Here is a 17,339-nt window from a genome sequence, read left to right as displayed (position 1 = left end):
CGGCATTGTAGTTAACAGTGTGAGGGCTAGGGTCCCTTCACACTGCACGGCCCCGGCCCGGCTGCCGGGTTGCAGCCGGGTCTCACCACTGGAGGGTCCGGCGGCCGGGCGGCCGCCGGGCCGTCCTTGGAGCCAGTAAACCATGTGTGTGAAGGGGAGCTTTCACACACAACGGTTTCTTCTGCAGCCGTGTCTGATGCTGCGCATGCGCACAGCATCACACACGGCTCAAAGCCGTCCTGTGTGATAGACACTGCCGGTTTCTCCCGGATGGCAAAAAGCCGGACAAAGTTTGTCCGGCTTTTTGCCATCCGGGAAAAACCGGAGTGTGTGTTTCAGCCCTAACTGTTGGGGATCTCAGCAGAACTGAATAGTGATGCATACAGGGTAAGTAAACCATTTTGTTCTTTATTTTGGATCACTTAACTTGAAGCATAACATTTTTTCAGTCTTCAAGTTTAGCGCAAATACATCAGTGAACATGTATGTCTGAAATTAAAAATGAGGGTGCAATGGGTTCTGTAATAAAAGGCTAAAATTGATGAAAACAACATCCCCCAAAAAAGTGGTCCTACAACAAGAATTCTGAATTAAACTACCACATGTGAGGGGTCAAGACTCATACCTCTTTCACACCGTCAAATCCGGGTTGCACCTAGCTCCTTGTACACGGGTCCAACGCGGTGCGACCTGACTGTGGCCCCTTTCACACTGCGCAGGTACACCCGGGTAACTACCAGATCAGCCGCGTCAGTGGTCACTTGCCCCGGGTTGACGCTTGGAGATGAGATCATCTCCAAGGGTCGGCTTTCCTATAGTGTGAGCGGGTCTCAGGTTGCATTGACCCGGGTTACACATTTACACTGCACAGTGACCCGGGTTAAAGCCGATTTCAACCCTGGTCGCTACCCAAGTTGAATACCGGGTCACTCGACCCAGTTTATTTCTCCTGGCCCCTTTCACACTGCAAAAAAAAACCCAGGTTGCTCCGCGTTCATGTGCAATAACCAGGGTTATTTTTGGCAGTGTGAAATAGGTATAAATAAATACAAAGTTGAGTGTTTATTTGTGTAATGAAAATTAATACATATAATCACAATTAAAAAGATATTTAGTGATAAGTCACTATAATTAATTACAAATAATGTTTCTTAATTTCCCAATAACTATTTTAACAAAGAAACTGAAAAAAAATACAATGACAAGAATGCATTTACACTCTCTGAACAAGTGTACGTACAATAAAAAGACCATTTCTACTGACACTATATTAAGTATTGTGCATTATTGAAGATATGGTAAAGACAACAATTTGCAATATTATTTTATTTTAAAGAAATATAAGGTAAGAGATAAAACAGACCATATAAAGATGTTTCTGGGAATTGTATCCTTCCAAACATTTTACTTCTGCACACATAAAATTCAATAGTTGACTACTTGACAATTCTGCCTCCAGAATCAACACTGTAAAATATATTTGTTTTAAGCTGACTTCAGCTAGACTAAAAAATCTGAGGGGAAGTTTACGGAAAACTGTTCCTTTTTTAACTGTGACATATTTCTTATTTGCTTTTGTATACTCAATATTTAATGCCACCCTCCTTTCACTGCCAATACAGAGTCCAGAGAACGGACTATATTCTGATGTTACTGACATTAAACCTACATTTTACAAAACTGCTGATGTGGTTGCCATTTTAATCAATAAATACGCTGTTTCTGGAGACTTAAAACAGACAAGTATCATGTCAAACAATAAGAGCTAGTAAACCTTAAGGTATGTTTGCTGCAAATAAAATATGATTGTATTCTTTTTGTGCTTTAGCTTTGACAATATTTGTTATGCCTTCAGGAATATTAAGGATTAAGGATCAAAATTATATTTAACATAAGTATCATTTTGTGAATAGAAAACAAATTGTAGCACAATGGGGAAGTAAGTAAAAAACATATTGTGAATTATCATCATAGTGAGAACCATATGACAATGCCATCTTTTAGTGATGTGCAGAGAGGTAAATGGCTGGGGAGGCACTAGCTAGGACTAGAGACAGATTTACACGGAAATATATGAACCTGAGGGTACATGTGAGCAGTATACACAGGTGCAGCAGTATATACTGCTGGAAATTTGATAAATCATGACATGCGGACAAGGTTGGCAAGTGAGTCAGTGCCTCACCTGTCATAGACCAGAGACCAGAATTTTGACTATAAAAATGATTAGAGTAATGTAAAGAAGGTATTTATAATATTTCCTTTGTATTTCTGTTATAATTTTTATAGTCAGAACTCTGCAGTATACTACATCTAATATACTGTAGAACTCTGCAGTATTATTACAGGAGAGGCGCTGCCTCACCTGCCTGCACATCACTGCCATCTATAGATGGTTTTTCCTAAAAGAAGCCTATGGGCTTCTTACTGCAAACTTCTACAGTGTCACTGCAGCTCCTGTATGAGCTGGCCAAGGGCCGCACATGCACAGAAGGACTCCCGGGTCATAAACCGGGAAGTACTCGCATCCATAGAGCTGTCCTTTGCTAGGTTTTAGTGGGTAATTCAATTATGCACGAGAAAATTTTTGTGTGTAAAAAGCGAGCTTTACCGCAATTTTTAGTCCACAAAAACAGTTCACTCATCCGAGATTTTTATTGGGGACCTCAGCGGGTCCCCAAAAAAATTCCCTGAAAAGTGCCGGTGTAAGGGCCAATTGGATAGTCACCGGTAGATTTCCATGGCTAATTGAATTCCCCCCATAATTACTAAACTTTATGCATACAGTGATATCAAACTAAGCTATGCATGCGACTGGTGGTGGTATATATACATATATATATATATATATATATGTATATATACCACCATCAATTAGGCTATATAGTATTAGCCTTTTAACATGTGTCGAAGTCAGAAAAATGTCTCTATGCACGTTGCCATATCTGCACCGCACACTGGTCCGTGCTGCGCATGCGTGCGCTCTCCCGTGGAGGCGCATACCCGCAATAGCGTGCACTCGCAGGCGCGGTATGCGTATTTACGGTAGAGTTTACGTAGTCGTAGCGTGCGACCCATTCGTTACAACTGTTCACAATTAATGTAGTTTATAGATCATGGTCCCTTTGATAGATTCTGAAAGTTTGGTTAAAATAGAATGTCCCTGAGCTGAGGAATCCCTCTTTGCATCGTACGAAGGGTCTAACAGGAATCATACAGCAGTGTTTGGTACCCATCGGAAGAGTATTTAATTAGCAATATTCCGGTGTTGGTTTGGAGCGTATTAATCGCTCGTACGAATAGTTATGGACATAAGAAGTTATGTCCATTTATTTATTATTATTTGTTCTTACTTAGTCATGCATCTGAACAGTTGGAGACAGGCATCAGTGGGTCTCAAATGTCTCTTTGACCTCAGAGATCCCCCAAACAATAGTTTGCATGTTAAGAGGGCCTCATATCTACACATGCATAAGGTAAACACAGGAATAGTAATTGAAGATCAATTGTACTCCAAATCAGTATCTTTCCCGCAGACGGAGTACAATAGCCTTTAATTACACTGAGTTTTTGAGACTCAATAAGGAGGGCCAACACCTGTGTTTACAAATGGGGCTGGATTTGTATACAGGAGAATGAGGGCTGAGATGTCATTGTCTCAACTGAAAGTGGACATCATGAATATAGAACAGAACCCAGACAGGATTCTGTTTTGTATTCGCCAAACAATCGCTCTCCAGAAGACAGGAATGTGTTAGTCATCACCCATTGTTTTGCATAACCAGGGCCACTGATATGAATCAACTTATGACCTTTTGTTATGATGCAGGGCCGAATTCCTTCGGCCAATGAACAATGGGATTGTAGGGACTATGAGATTGCATTGTGTGTGGGGCATAAATAGGCAGGCCGACCATATCCAATTTCACTCACTCTCATCAACGGTTATCTGCTGATAGCCGGGAGCTGGATATCGAGGCGCAGGCGATCATACCCTTTGTGCGTAAGTTTCTCTCCGTAATCATTGTCTTTCTGTGAGCCAATTTCTCTCTCTCTCTCTATCTCTCTCTCTCCTCTTTTCTCTTATATCTCTCATAGTATTATAGTATTGTACTGTATTGCATTTAGGTCAGTGTAGTATTGTCTTTTTGTATTTATTGTTTAGTTCTGTGGTTAGGAAGTCCTTGTTATATTGTAGTGTATCATTTGTACTGTTATCCCCTTTTACAAGTATATTAGATATAATACAGTTAATAGGCTTTGGAACCTAAACCAGTATCTGTGTATTTTCTATAGTGTTAAGTGTTCACTTGAGCGTCGGTGACGCTCAAGCAGCTTTGTAGTTAGTCAGGTTACACAAGGTTGCACTTACACCCTGTACTCACATTAAGGTATTCAGTGTATTTCATTGGTATAAGGTTTTAACATAAAAGGTATAGTGTTGTGAGCGTCTGCATCGCTGGTGACCTCCTCGTGGTCTCGAGCGTAAGCTACGCCATAGCGAATCATTACCCTAGACATAACCAATAACGTGTCCTGTGATCGCTGGGCCGCGAGCGAACGTGACGCTTGAGCGTCTCGCCTACGGCCGAGCGATCGTTACGCCAACAGCGTACCATTACGGTACTTCTTAAGTAAACAGCGTACAGTGTTCTTAGCTTCATAAAGGGTTGTTTATACGACAAAGGAATTTAGCATTGTCAATTGGGAACTCGTCCTATACTTCTCACATCTGCACTAGGTAGATCAGCAGACATTATCCCCCAGCAAAGGGTGGGAGATTGTCTCATAGTGCTGGCGGGATAAGCGTCTGCTTCGCTTAGATAAAGAGTGCTGAAGGAACCCGGTAACCGGAAGTAAGAACAAAACGCTTGTGTCTTTTTAAAACTGTTTATTTTTCTTTTGTCTTGCGTACGCACGCATATATCTGCATTTCTGTTTCATTTTCGTATATCACTATTCCTGTTTGCCAATTTTATAGTTGATAGAAAGTGCTAAAAAGAGATTTGCTGTTATTTCATAGTAGAGGTAATAGTTAAAGTATAGAACAAACACACGGTTTGTCTGAGATACAAGGCAGTCAGTGTGGATTGCGGTAGATGATCAGGGATCATTTACATTGATAAAAATATATTGTGTTACGGTGGATCTTTGCATTGCGTACACGTGTCGCTAACAAAGACTAGCGTACGCAATCCAAAGGCAGACGCAACGTAGCGTCCGGTTACGCCCACGTAGCTCAAGTTGTGATAAAGTGAAGTAACGCAAAGGCGATAAGTAACGCACAGCGGTAGATAACGCGACGCGGAAAATAACGCAAGTCTATTTTTGGAGAATCTGAAATTTAGTTTAACAGATCCTGCTCCTAATTGGTAACACTGTTGGGCTAAAGACAAATTTCTGCGCAGAAATAGATATAGAAACAAAAGTGTACATGTGTTGAGTGAGTGTGTTTTGTATACAAAAGTTTATATAACTGTAAGGTGGAACCAAAAGGAAAGCCGGGTACTCGTCAAGGGACATACGTGTAAGTGACATATACGGTGGCTAGGGAGGCATCCCTGGTTAAATAATATTTGAGCATTAGAGTATAGCGGACCATAAGGTAACAGACCAGGAGGTCATAAGGTAACAGACCAGGAGGTCATAAGGTAACAGACCAGGAGGTCATAAGGTAACAGGTAAAATAGACAAAGAGGTCCGCTATAAAAGTCCAGTGGCACAACGCCTGGGGTGTTGGTGCAGAACCCATATAGGCCATAAGCTCTTGCTGAAGGAATCGCGGCCGGAAACATCGATTCCATTGATCTCTCAGTACATAACAAGTAGTGCTTGTGTACTGAACGATTGGACCACACGTAATTGTGTGCAGTAGTTAGTAATCTGACCTAATACCATTAGAGTAAAGTGGTCACAAACGCTATTTGTACATTCTGACGTGATTTGTGTAATTTTTTTATTTTTGGAAGGGAAGTTCGCTGGTCACTCAGGAACTATCCAACAACCGATACTTGCTGGGGAACGCGCCCCAGTAAATAAAGGTTCACAGGGGCCCTGGGTTGGGTACCGCAGCTCTGGATACAGTGATTGCAGCACAGGCCAACGTGGGCGAGAAGTAAGTGGGGTACTTGGTAAACCGCCACCGCCGGCCTGCCCAGGACTTCTTGGTTTGTTTGTAAGGGTTCGCTGAAAGCCTTGATATTCAAGGAGGAATAAGCAACGCCTGCAGATTATGGGGGCCAGTTGTTCAGGTAGGGGGCGATCAACCTCGGTTCGGGTTGATTCAGAGAACCGATCAATTGGGTCGGCAAGGTACATCATGTGTGAAAAATACGGAAGTCACACAGAAATTTTATGTGATGAATGGGAGAGAATGACTGTACAAGACAGGGACAAATTCCCAAGAATAGGTAGCTCCAGTCCAGTAGTGTTACAAAATTTAAGGAGGAGGATAAGTCTCATTGAACCAACGAAGAGACAAAATAAACATTATGAATATTTACAGTTATGGCAACAGGAAAGTGAATTACAAAAAGAGTCTATTGACTTTTCTGACTCTTATCTTGAGAGGAGAGACAGTGGCATCAGGAGAGGGGTTGATTGCGGAGAGAAAGACACAAGGGTGAACAATAAAAACGCTCTTAGCAACTGTAATATAGATTATAAGAATAAGTGTAATAAATGTAACAATGATTATTGTAATACTGTTGAATGTACAACTATTAACCTGTGCAAGCTGCACCCCATGTCAAACCTCCCTCAGGAATACAAACAAGAAAGTGAGCCCAGAACGATGTCAGCACCTCTTCCAGCAACCATCACAAAAGCCATCCAGGTGGACGCGACAAAATTGGTAAAGGCAATAATCGAACCCCCTAACGGAGGGTCAGGTGAGGTCGTGTCCACAGGTACGTACAATGTTTCATATCACGCACAAACAGATGTACCCCATATTGTAAGACCAACACAAGATGATGTAACTGAGCTCGATCTGGCCAGGGTGATCTCAGTCCCCAATGGGAAGACTGACGATCAGGGAATCATTCCCGTCAAGGACAGTGCAATGCGCTGTCTCTTGTCCCGGACCGAATTGAGATCAATTATGTCTGAATTTCCTGATCCGAGGAAAAATCTAGCCAAATGTCAAAGGTTTATTAAAGAACTAGGAAACGCCACAGAACCCACCAACAAAGAGTGGCGGACAGTGCTGAGGGCATGTTTGCCCTCCAGTGTTGACCCTGAAAAATTCATTGCTGATTGTAAATTAAACACGGAGGTACCCTGTATGGAGGAACACAATCAGGAATGTATTAGGCAAATTAACCGACAGTTAGGAATATATTTCCCAACCACTGTCAAGTGGAATGAAATTTTCTCCATAAGGCAAAACGAAAAGGAAAATGTTTCTAATTATTTCAATCGAGCACTGCAAATAATGGCTAGAAACACTGGGATCGCAGACATCAAGACAAATGCACAACATAAAGGAATAGCGGTTAAGGTATTAATGAATGGTTTAAAGGATGAATTAAAAACAAGGGTACAGACCACCAACCCAAACTGGAGAGAGATCTCGGTGGCCGCACTAAGAGAGGCCGTCATTAATCATGACCAGAATATCACCAGGTACAGAGAGTCACTAAGAGATAAGTTAATGGCAGCAAATATACAGGCCCAAACCACAAGACCACCCCAACAAAAGCCACACACCCCTGCGAGAAATCCAGATATGGAAATCTGTTACAATTGTCATAAAAAGGGACACATTGCAAGAGATTGTAGATCAAGAGAAAGACAACACCATAATCATAAAATCCAAGGAATCAGGGAAGTACAGGGGAAACGATTGATGATGATGAGCATCCGAGCGTTTGAGGAGGCATCAAATCAACCAAAACCTCAGGTCATGGACACGTGGAGGAAGCCCAGGATTTGTTATCAGTGTAGGAGAGAAGGGCATTGTGCTAGCAACTGTAATAACCCACATAAAGTTAGACCCCCTAGACCAAGAAATGAGCAAAATTACAATACACACCATTATAATCAAGGATCACATAGGCAGGAAAGGTGATTATTAGGAATGGAGGCAAGCCTGAAGTAACGGTTAATGAAGTGGGAGGTCATTCACTAAAGACACAGGAATGACCAGGTGAAAAGTTGTAAATGTATTTGTGAAAAATGTTTTTCTCTCCCTCTCTCTATCCCCATCTCTGACTAGTAGTGGTAAGAATTCACACATTGCATATCCACTTGGTCCTTGCAGAAGTCTACCAAACCCCAGCATGACCTCCGCCACAATGTATTTCTGGCCAGATACAGACAGTGGAGTAATGCAGGTGCTGGTGGGAAGGGACTGCTCAGGGAGACCATTAGACACATAGATATGACAGCCTAATAAGTCTGACAATGTTTTTCTAATGCTAACAATGTTTTCTTACAATGTTTAAAAATGCTTTGTTTCTCTTTTCTTATTGATGGTTATTGTCGAGTTATGTAATGTATATATGCACATGAATTGTTCTCTATCTCTTTTGTTTTTTTTATTTTCTCTCTCTTCTCACTCATGTTTCCATGGTTTAAAGATGGTATGTCACCCCTCAGTTGGACCAATGGTAATGCCAGATTTTTGCTCCTTACAGAAAGATCGTCGGTTAGGAAGGAATATTGCATCACCAGAATGATCGTTTTTGAAGACTGAGAGACAGCACCTTTGAGAGGACAGCAGAACAAGAAGAACAACAAGACGAGAGAACTTATTATTGTAACGAGTTCTCCCCCCCCCCCTCAAACTGTTTTCTTATACCCCCTTTACAAATTTCGTCTTTTCTCCTCCTGTAAGATGGACTTGCCCCAAGAGACTGCGATATGGATTTTCCCGTTAACCATGATGTTGACCAGAGCAGTCTGTTTCGGTGAGAGTACCAGTGAGGTCGAGAAAGGATCCAGAAAGGCTCTAATGACTGAGACGGAGGTGTAAATTTCCAATAGCAACCCAATCACCAAGCAAAGGCGAGTACCGGGCACGATCTAACAACCATGTTATCTGTAAACATTTTCTTTGAAGGATTGTTAGCTCAAAAAAGAAAACTGTATCAGTAGGCTCGGTAACAATAATGCCAATCCAGTTTTAATAACCATAGGGACCGGCATCCATTGAGTGACTATCACTCCTTAGTGGGTAGCGTGTTAAATGAGACAGATTTTTGGGTATGTTCTCAAGTACCTTAAGGGCATAGCAAATCAGGGCTAGTACCATTTCCTTTAACGTTAGGGGAGGTACTTGAGCTAAGTGGTGGGAGACCGGTGGACCGGAGGTTTAACATCTCCAGCCCTCCTAGTTTGAAGCTCCACCAATACCATGTGGATAGGTCCCTCATATGTTTTAATATCTCCAATCCCCGTAAGCCGGGAAATTGGGAAGTGTCATGGAGCAACCTTACCATGACCTTTTCACACAGAGCAGATAGAATGCCTACAGATACAGAGCTGGTACGCCACATAGCCAGTAGAGGAAAATCTTTCCGGTATCGATATACCTTAGGAAATAGGATTACTAGAGTTGGAGAGGTATCACCAGGATACTGTGCACATATCATACAAACTGATACGTGCATTAAGCAGATGGAAGAATTAGGGTCAGGAGATTTCACCTGGAAGGTTTGTAACATGGTCATGTCCTTCTCCGTCCCCTATGTTCTCCCCGATGACGCATATTTCATATGTGGGAGAAAGGCGTACAAGTGGCTTGCCCCAAACTCTGAAGGATTGTGTTATATTGGAAAAGTATTGCCTGAAGTGATGACTGTTACACATGACAAAATGAAGGACATACACCGTGGTGCCCAAGCTCCTTATACTCACACTCATTACGAGCACCGAGTTAAAAGACAACTGTCAGAAAGGTTAGAGCATCCGGCCTCTGATCTTATCCATGAATCCACCGGGATTCAGGTTCTGGTAGCGTTAGATTTCACTCGTACCGCTCGGGGAGTGATGAATTATAGATACATTTCCGCACTCGCCAATTTGTTAGATAATATCACTGAAATGTATGATGACACGTTTAGATACACTGGAAGAGAACTTCAAGCTTATAAAACAGAACTAGTTCAGCATAGGATGGTTCTTAATTATCTTACAGCAGTAACAGGCGGATATTGTGTTACATTGGCAACACAGTACGGCATAAAGTGTTGCACGTACATCACAAATAGCACCGAGGATCCGGTAGAGGTCATAGACCAAAAGATGGATGATATTCTCCAATTGAAGTGGGAATTTCGTCGAAAACACAATCTCACCCTTGCTGCTGTAGGTAATGAGCTGACTAGTTGGGTGTCATGGTTGAACCCGCGAAATTGGTTCTCCGGTTTAGGAGACTGGGCTCAAGGAGTCATAATGGATGTTGGAAAGTTTCTACTATGTATCTTGGGTGTCGTTATATCGATTGGATTGATATTTAGATGCGGGCAGGCTTTAATGAGGTGCAAACAAAGTACAAAAGTGATGAGCTTGAGGAGCGAGGAAACTGTAATTAACCTGGATTTGATTTATGACCCAATGATAGAAACCAGAATGTGATGAAAATGCGATTATACGGTCCGTTTCTTTCACCTGTTTTTCTGCTTTTCTCCAAGATACAAAGACCCCTTGGACGAGGAAGTTGACGAGACGGTATACAGACAAGACAACAGACAAGCACCAAAGATGAAGTTTTGACAACCTATGATATGGACACTTGATGAACTTTGCCATGGATCCCCAGTTTCCCTAGTACTTTTAAACTCACGCTAGCCCAACATTTTTTTGTAAATCTGATGGCTCAGACAAAGCTATTTGCTCATGCCTAAGGAGCAATACAGCGCAAAGAAGACGACTCTCAACAGATACCGAACACAACCTCAACGACAGATGTACATTTCCCTGACATAGAATATCATTGCATTCTCCATAAGTGTTCTTTATCTTCATCTCTACAACCCTCAGGTAATAACACACATAGACGATAGGGAATACAGGCACAGATATCAGCAACCACATACCTCCCCCATTCATGTATCATCAACTAAAATGTGCATCCCCATTTTGTTACAACTAAAAGCCAAAATGAGCTCGGTAGAGTTTGACAGCCCATCCACAGACCCTTGATACGGGATAAGAAGGAATTCAAATGTATACTTCGCAATACCTCGAAGCTTGATTTACCACACGTACGGCACGATGATACATGACCCTCCAAACATGGACTCATACACACATGCTTCTACTCTCTCACTAGGTCATACCCTTTTCACACCTACTCCTCTCTTCTTCCTTACCCCACCATGGAAATCAATTAACCCCTGACTTACATTTTTCTCCTTAAACGTTTTGTGGCAGTTATTATTGACTGCCAAAGAGTGGACTGTCGAAGTCAGAAAAATGTCTCTATGCACGTTGCCATATCTGCACCGCACACTGGTCCGTGCTGCGCATGCGTGCGCTCTCCCGTGGAGGCGCATACCCGCAATAGCGTGCACTCGCAGGCGCGGTATGCGTATTTACGGTAGAGTTTACGTAGTCGTAGCGTGCGACCCATTCGTTACAACTGTTCACAATTAATGTAGTTTATAGATCATGGTCCCTTTGATAGATTCTGAAAGTTTGGTTAAAATAGAATGTCCCTGAGCTGAGGAATCCCTCTTTGCATCGTACGAAGGGTCTAACAGGAATCATACAGCAGTGTTTGGTACCCATCGGAAGAGTATTTAATTAGCAATATTCCGGTGTTGGTTTGGAGCGTATTAATCGCTCGTGCGAATAGTTATGGACATAAGAAGTTATGTCCATTTATTTATTATTATTTGTTCTTACTTAGTCATGCATCTGAACAGTTGGAGACAGGCATCAGTGGGTCTCAAATGTCTCTTTGACCTCAGAGATCCCCCAAACAATAGTTTGCATGTTAAGAGAGCCTCATATCTACACATGCATAAGGTAAACACAGGAATAGTAATTGAAGATCAATTGTACTCCAAATCAGTATCTTTCCCGCAGACGGAGTACAATAGCCTTTAATTACACTGAGTTTTTGAGACTCAATAAGGAGGGCCAACACCTGTGTTTACAAATGGGGCTGGATTTGTATACAGGAGAATGAGGGCTGAGATGTCATTGTCTCAACTGAAAGTGGACATCATGAATATAGAACAGAACCCAGACAGGATTCTGTTTTGTATTCGCCAAACAATCGCTCTCCAGAAGACAGGAATGTGTTAGTCATCACCCATTGTTTTGCATAACCAGGGCCACTGATATGAATCAACTTATGACCTTTTGTTATGATGCAGGGCCGAATTCCTTCGGCCAATGAACAATGGGATTGTAGGGACTATGAGATTGCATTGTGTGTGGGGCATAAATAGGCAGGCCGACCATATCCAATTTCACTCACTCTCATCAACGGTTATCTGCTGATAGCCGGGAGCTGGATATCGAGGCGCAGGCGATCATACCCTTTGTGCGTAAGTTTCTCTCCGTAATCATTGTCTTTCTGTGAGCCAATTTCTCTCTCTCTCTCTATCTCTCTCTCTCCTCTTTTCTCTTATATCTCTCATAGTATTATAGTATTGTACTGTATTGCATTTAGGTCAGTGTAGTATTGTCTTTTTGTATTTATTGTTTAGTTCTGTGGTTAGGAAGTCCTTGTTATATTGTAGTGTATCATTTGTACTGTTATCCCCTTTTACAAGTATATTAGATATAATACAGTTAATAGGCTTTGGAACCTAAACCAGTATCTGTGTATTTTCTATAGTGTTAAGTGTTCACTTGAGCGTCGGTGACGCTCAAGCAGCTTTGTAGTTAGTCAGGTTACACAAGGTTGCACTTACACCCTGTACTCACATTAAGGTATTCAGTGTATTTCATTGGTATAAGGTTTTAACATAAAAGGTATAGTGTTGTGAGCGTCTGCATCGCTGGTGACCTCCTCGTGGTCTCGAGCGTAAGCTACGCCATAGCGAATCATTACCCTAGACATAACCAATAACGTGTCCTGTGATCGCTGGGCCGCGAGCGAACGTGACGCTTGAGCGTCTCGCCTACGGCCGAGCGATCGTTACGCCAACAGCGTACCATTACGGTACTTCTTAAGTAAACAGCGTACAGTGTTCTTAGCTTCATAAAGGGTTGTTTATACGACAAAGGAATTTAGCATTGTCACATGTCTTCTCTAATAATATCTAGTATTCATTAGGGATGAATATGTGAAATAGTGTAGTCATGTAAAATAAGCTTTGATAACATGGTATGATTGTTAATATGTAGAATTTTCTACTTATTAAAAAAAACCTCTGACTCATGTATCTTCTGATGCAGAGTATTTGTAAGTGTGCTACACATACTAATGAGTGTATACAGCTGGTAACTACTTCTGTCACAGTAAAATGATGCATGTATATTTCTAAATTTTCCCTTTATTACATCTCAGTTTTTCGTTGACTCCATGCTCCTAAGGAGAATTTGTATCTGTATAATGTTATGTGTACTGATCATTAAATAAAACTTATGGTAATGACATTATGTAGCAAATTAATGGATTGTACCAGTTGGGATGCAGTTGGCATCCGAGGGATAGGATGCCAGCAGTCAGAACACCGGCACTTGTAAGTATGGTGGGGAAGGGTTAGGTTAGACTGCGGTGGGGGGGGGGGGTAGACTGCCGTAGGGGAGGGGTTAGGGATAAACTGCTGGTAGGAAGGGCTGGGGATAGGGATAGCATACTGACTAAAAAGTGATGGGCTCCCATATCTAACCTGTACCAGTTGGCTAATTAATGTGACAGGACTGCACACTATATAATATTAGAGATGTGTGTTTCAGGTCTTTACAAATCTGAACCCACCCAAATTTTGCGAATATGAATCAAACCAAGTCCAGGTTTGGGAATTCGAAAGGGGTTCCAAACCAAACCAATTCCCGTTTCGGGTCTTCCTATGGTTTAGAATTCAGATTTTTAATCCGAATTTCGGGTTTTGGATTGCAAAAATTGCATGATTTTAGCTATTTGTATTCATTTTCAAGAAATCCAAAATCCAAGGTTCAGATTTTAAATGCGAAAACCAAAACACTTGAGGGTGGTTTTCCAAAACCAACACACAACTATGAAATTAGAACCAAATCCAAAATATGAGACTCTGTGCAAATCTCTAAATTATATCACTTATTATTACCGATCATTTTGAGAGACCATTATCGCTGCCGCATTCTCCTGGGTATTTTTTTTTTCTGGTGGAGGGGTGTCTAACCTTTCTTATGCTGGACATACACTGAACGATACTTGTTCAGGTCTGCTGACAAAATGTATGTTTTGAATGATTACCGTTCAGCATATGGACAAGAACAATAACAGCATGAAAATGGCTGAAAAACATGTTTGATGATCACTGCCCAGCTGATTCCATGCTGTGGTGTGCAGATTGCACCCTTTCATGCAGTGTTTGGAGGCATGGCAGTTATCAGACCATCGCCTTGTTTAGTATGGATACTTAGTTTATGAATCCTGTATTTTCTAATGGGAAGTGACATTATACAATTTAGAATTTTCTGGATATCTATAGTTAAATTAAATGTTCACAAAAATACACCACAGATGTCAACAGTTAAAAACTATTTCCAATTGTTGCATGCAATATATTCCATAGTACAGAAAACTTGCAAATTTCAGCTTGTGCAGTGTAAACCAACTGGCAGCATATTCACCTGATCCAGAGTTCTTTTGTTGATTTCTTCTTCCCATATTTTCCATATGCTTTGTCTGACCACATTCTTCATAGTGTAGCGTTCAACATGATTATATTTTAAATGTCCTCCTACCAACCCCAACTAGCAGAACAATGAGTGACTTGGAGAAATTTGGATCAAATCAAACCTTATAATATACATCTACCCAACCAGACAGCTTTTATCTGATTGAATATTTACGGGTTTGCAATGCATCTTGCATGTTGTTTTACAGTACAGAATATTTTTCAAAGAAGATGAGATAAATTGTGTATCCAAATTCTATAGCTTGATACGGCATGTGAAATATATTGACAGCACTGGCAACAGCAGAAGAACAGGTTATGAGAATTGCTTTCAGCATACAGAATAAAAGTTAAATTTAACAATTTTGATTTGTCAAAATCTACCAATTGATTTGAAAATGAAAACAATTTTTCCAATTGGGAGCTTTAGTGCAGCTCCACCTCACAGCTACCTGCCTTTGGGCCTAATTCAGACCTGATCAGTGCTGTGCGTTTTCGCACAGCAGCCGGTCAGGTCTGAACTGCGCATGCGCCGGTGCCACAGTGCACCGGTGCATTCCAGACAGCTGACAGCCGTCTCAGCCCTGCGATTGCCTCTGCCTGATTGACAGGCAGAGGCATTCGCTGGGCGGGAAGGGGGCGGGCCGACGGTGTTTGCCCACCATTTTAGGGGTGCAGTCTAGGCAACGCAGATGTGCCCGGACCGTGTGAAGGGCGGGCCGTGGTGACTGCGTGACATCACATGCAGCCTCTGCGACCCTCACAGCGACGAGTAGCTCCCTGCCAGTGGAGTGCAGGAGCTGCGCAGGTAGGGAGCTACTCTTCAAGCATAAAAGCATCGCCACTGTGCAATGCTTTTGAACTTGTGAGGGGGGTCGGGCCTGACATGTGGGGCGGACATGTCTGTGTGACTGATCGTAGATGTGCTAAATTTAGCACATCTACGATCAGGTCTGAATTAGGCCCTTTGTCTATAGTCACATTACTCTGAATTATGGCTAGGAGGATTTTGCTTTTCAGATTTGAGATACTGCTTTCTCAGATAAATTTGCAGAATTTATTTAAAGGGAAAAAGAAATTTTTTTAAGGGTAATTTTAGTTGAAGTTAGTATAAAATATATATAAAAAAAATCTCCCCTATCATGGTTTTCAGTTCAAGAAGAGGTATTTATAAAATGAATGCTTTTCTGTCACAATAAGGATAAAGTATATTACAATAATTTATTAATTGTATAAATTCTAATAATTTAAATAGATTCAATATTTTATTAGTTCAATAATACATTATTTTTTATTTTTCAAAGAAGAGACAGTATTCTCATGCTACAAGTATAGTGTATTCTAATACCATGTTACTCACCTACCACAGTATTTACTTCTATGTAAAAAAATGTTGTTTGTAAGTCTGGATGACCAGAAAGACAATCTGTTTAGTAAGGTTATGTGCAAGTGAAGGTGTTTTATTTGCATTGTATTTGGTTCCTTCTTGTTTGCTTGAAAGTGATTGGCTTGAATTAATCAAGGTTAATTGTTAAATATGCAGTATTTTATGCAAATCAAATAGCAAATTTAATTTTGGGTTCTGAATGAATGTGAATGAATTGCAAAGTCAGACACATCTATCCAAAATATTTACTATGTAGTTATATATTTACTAGTTAGCAGCTCGTCAAAATGTTGGAACAACATGACGGTAATGTCAGTTCCGGCCGCTGTGCGCTGCTAAACAGAGCAACACTTCAATTGCTACATAGAGCGCCATCTAGTGGCTGCCGGTGTGTTAAAATATTGAATTGCCACCATAGAGATGAGGAGCAGCATTAACCTTTTATTATATAAGATAATACTCAAGTGATTTCAGTATATAATTCCTATAAAGTATATATATATATATATATATATTACCAATGTTCCTTAGAAAAAACTTGTATTGTTATGAATAATGTATCCCCTTATTTATAAAGTATTATGGATATTAAAAGTCACCTCAGATTTCTATAATCTGTATAACGGCACTCAGCCTATAAAATTGAGTTGTTAGCTGGTCGCAGAAATTAGTTATTTAGTCATGCAGTTGTCTGTCTCTTCAGTGAACAGCATCTTAATCTTCACTGATACTTTTTTTAAAGGAATGAATTAAATAGTCACACGTCGCTGTAAATATATTTAATCAGGCAATCAACATTAACGTACATCTAAAAACAATGGGCTTCATAGTCAACTGACTTCAAAGCTGTGTTTACAGATCATTCTACAGTATAGTAACTGTGTATTATTTTTATTTACTAAAATGATATTCTGCCCTGCCATAGAAACCGTCCACTACAAAAAATTTTTAAAAGCAAATAAACATACCTTATTTCACCACATAAATGGTTAAGAATTCAAACAAGGAGCTATACTGGTGAGTGCTTTCATTTTATTGCAAGTCCTCTACAACTTGTTAAGAGGCACTGATGCTTTATGATCATAATAAAGGAAACATTTGGGTGGTAATGTTAGCAGCGCAATGTAGATAAAAAAAACACAATGGCGAAATGACAAGCTAGC

At 40.9% G+C, this 17,339-nt stretch overlaps 1 protein-coding gene and 1 long non-coding RNA gene across 3 annotated transcripts in view; one reads left to right on the top strand and one right to left on the bottom strand.

The window, feature by feature from the left end:
- The window catches only part of BNC2 (basonuclin zinc finger protein 2), an 843,848-nt gene that overhangs the window by 788,350 nt on the left and 38,159 nt on the right, over positions 1–17,339 (bottom strand). The window lies entirely within an intron of this gene.
- The window catches only part of LOC134921327 (uncharacterized), an 86,163-nt gene that overhangs the window by 49,709 nt on the left and 19,115 nt on the right, over positions 1–17,339 (top strand). The gene's annotated exons all lie outside the window — the stretch shown is intronic.

This window comes from Pseudophryne corroboree, chromosome 1 (genome assembly GCF_028390025.1).
Source record: "Pseudophryne corroboree isolate aPseCor3 chromosome 1, aPseCor3.hap2, whole genome shotgun sequence".
In the NCBI taxonomy this organism is placed as follows: Eukaryota; Metazoa; Chordata; class Amphibia; order Anura; family Myobatrachidae; genus Pseudophryne; species Pseudophryne corroboree.
The sequence above is the reverse complement of the archived record's forward strand: the minus strand, read 5'-3'. Positions and strand labels throughout refer to the sequence as shown.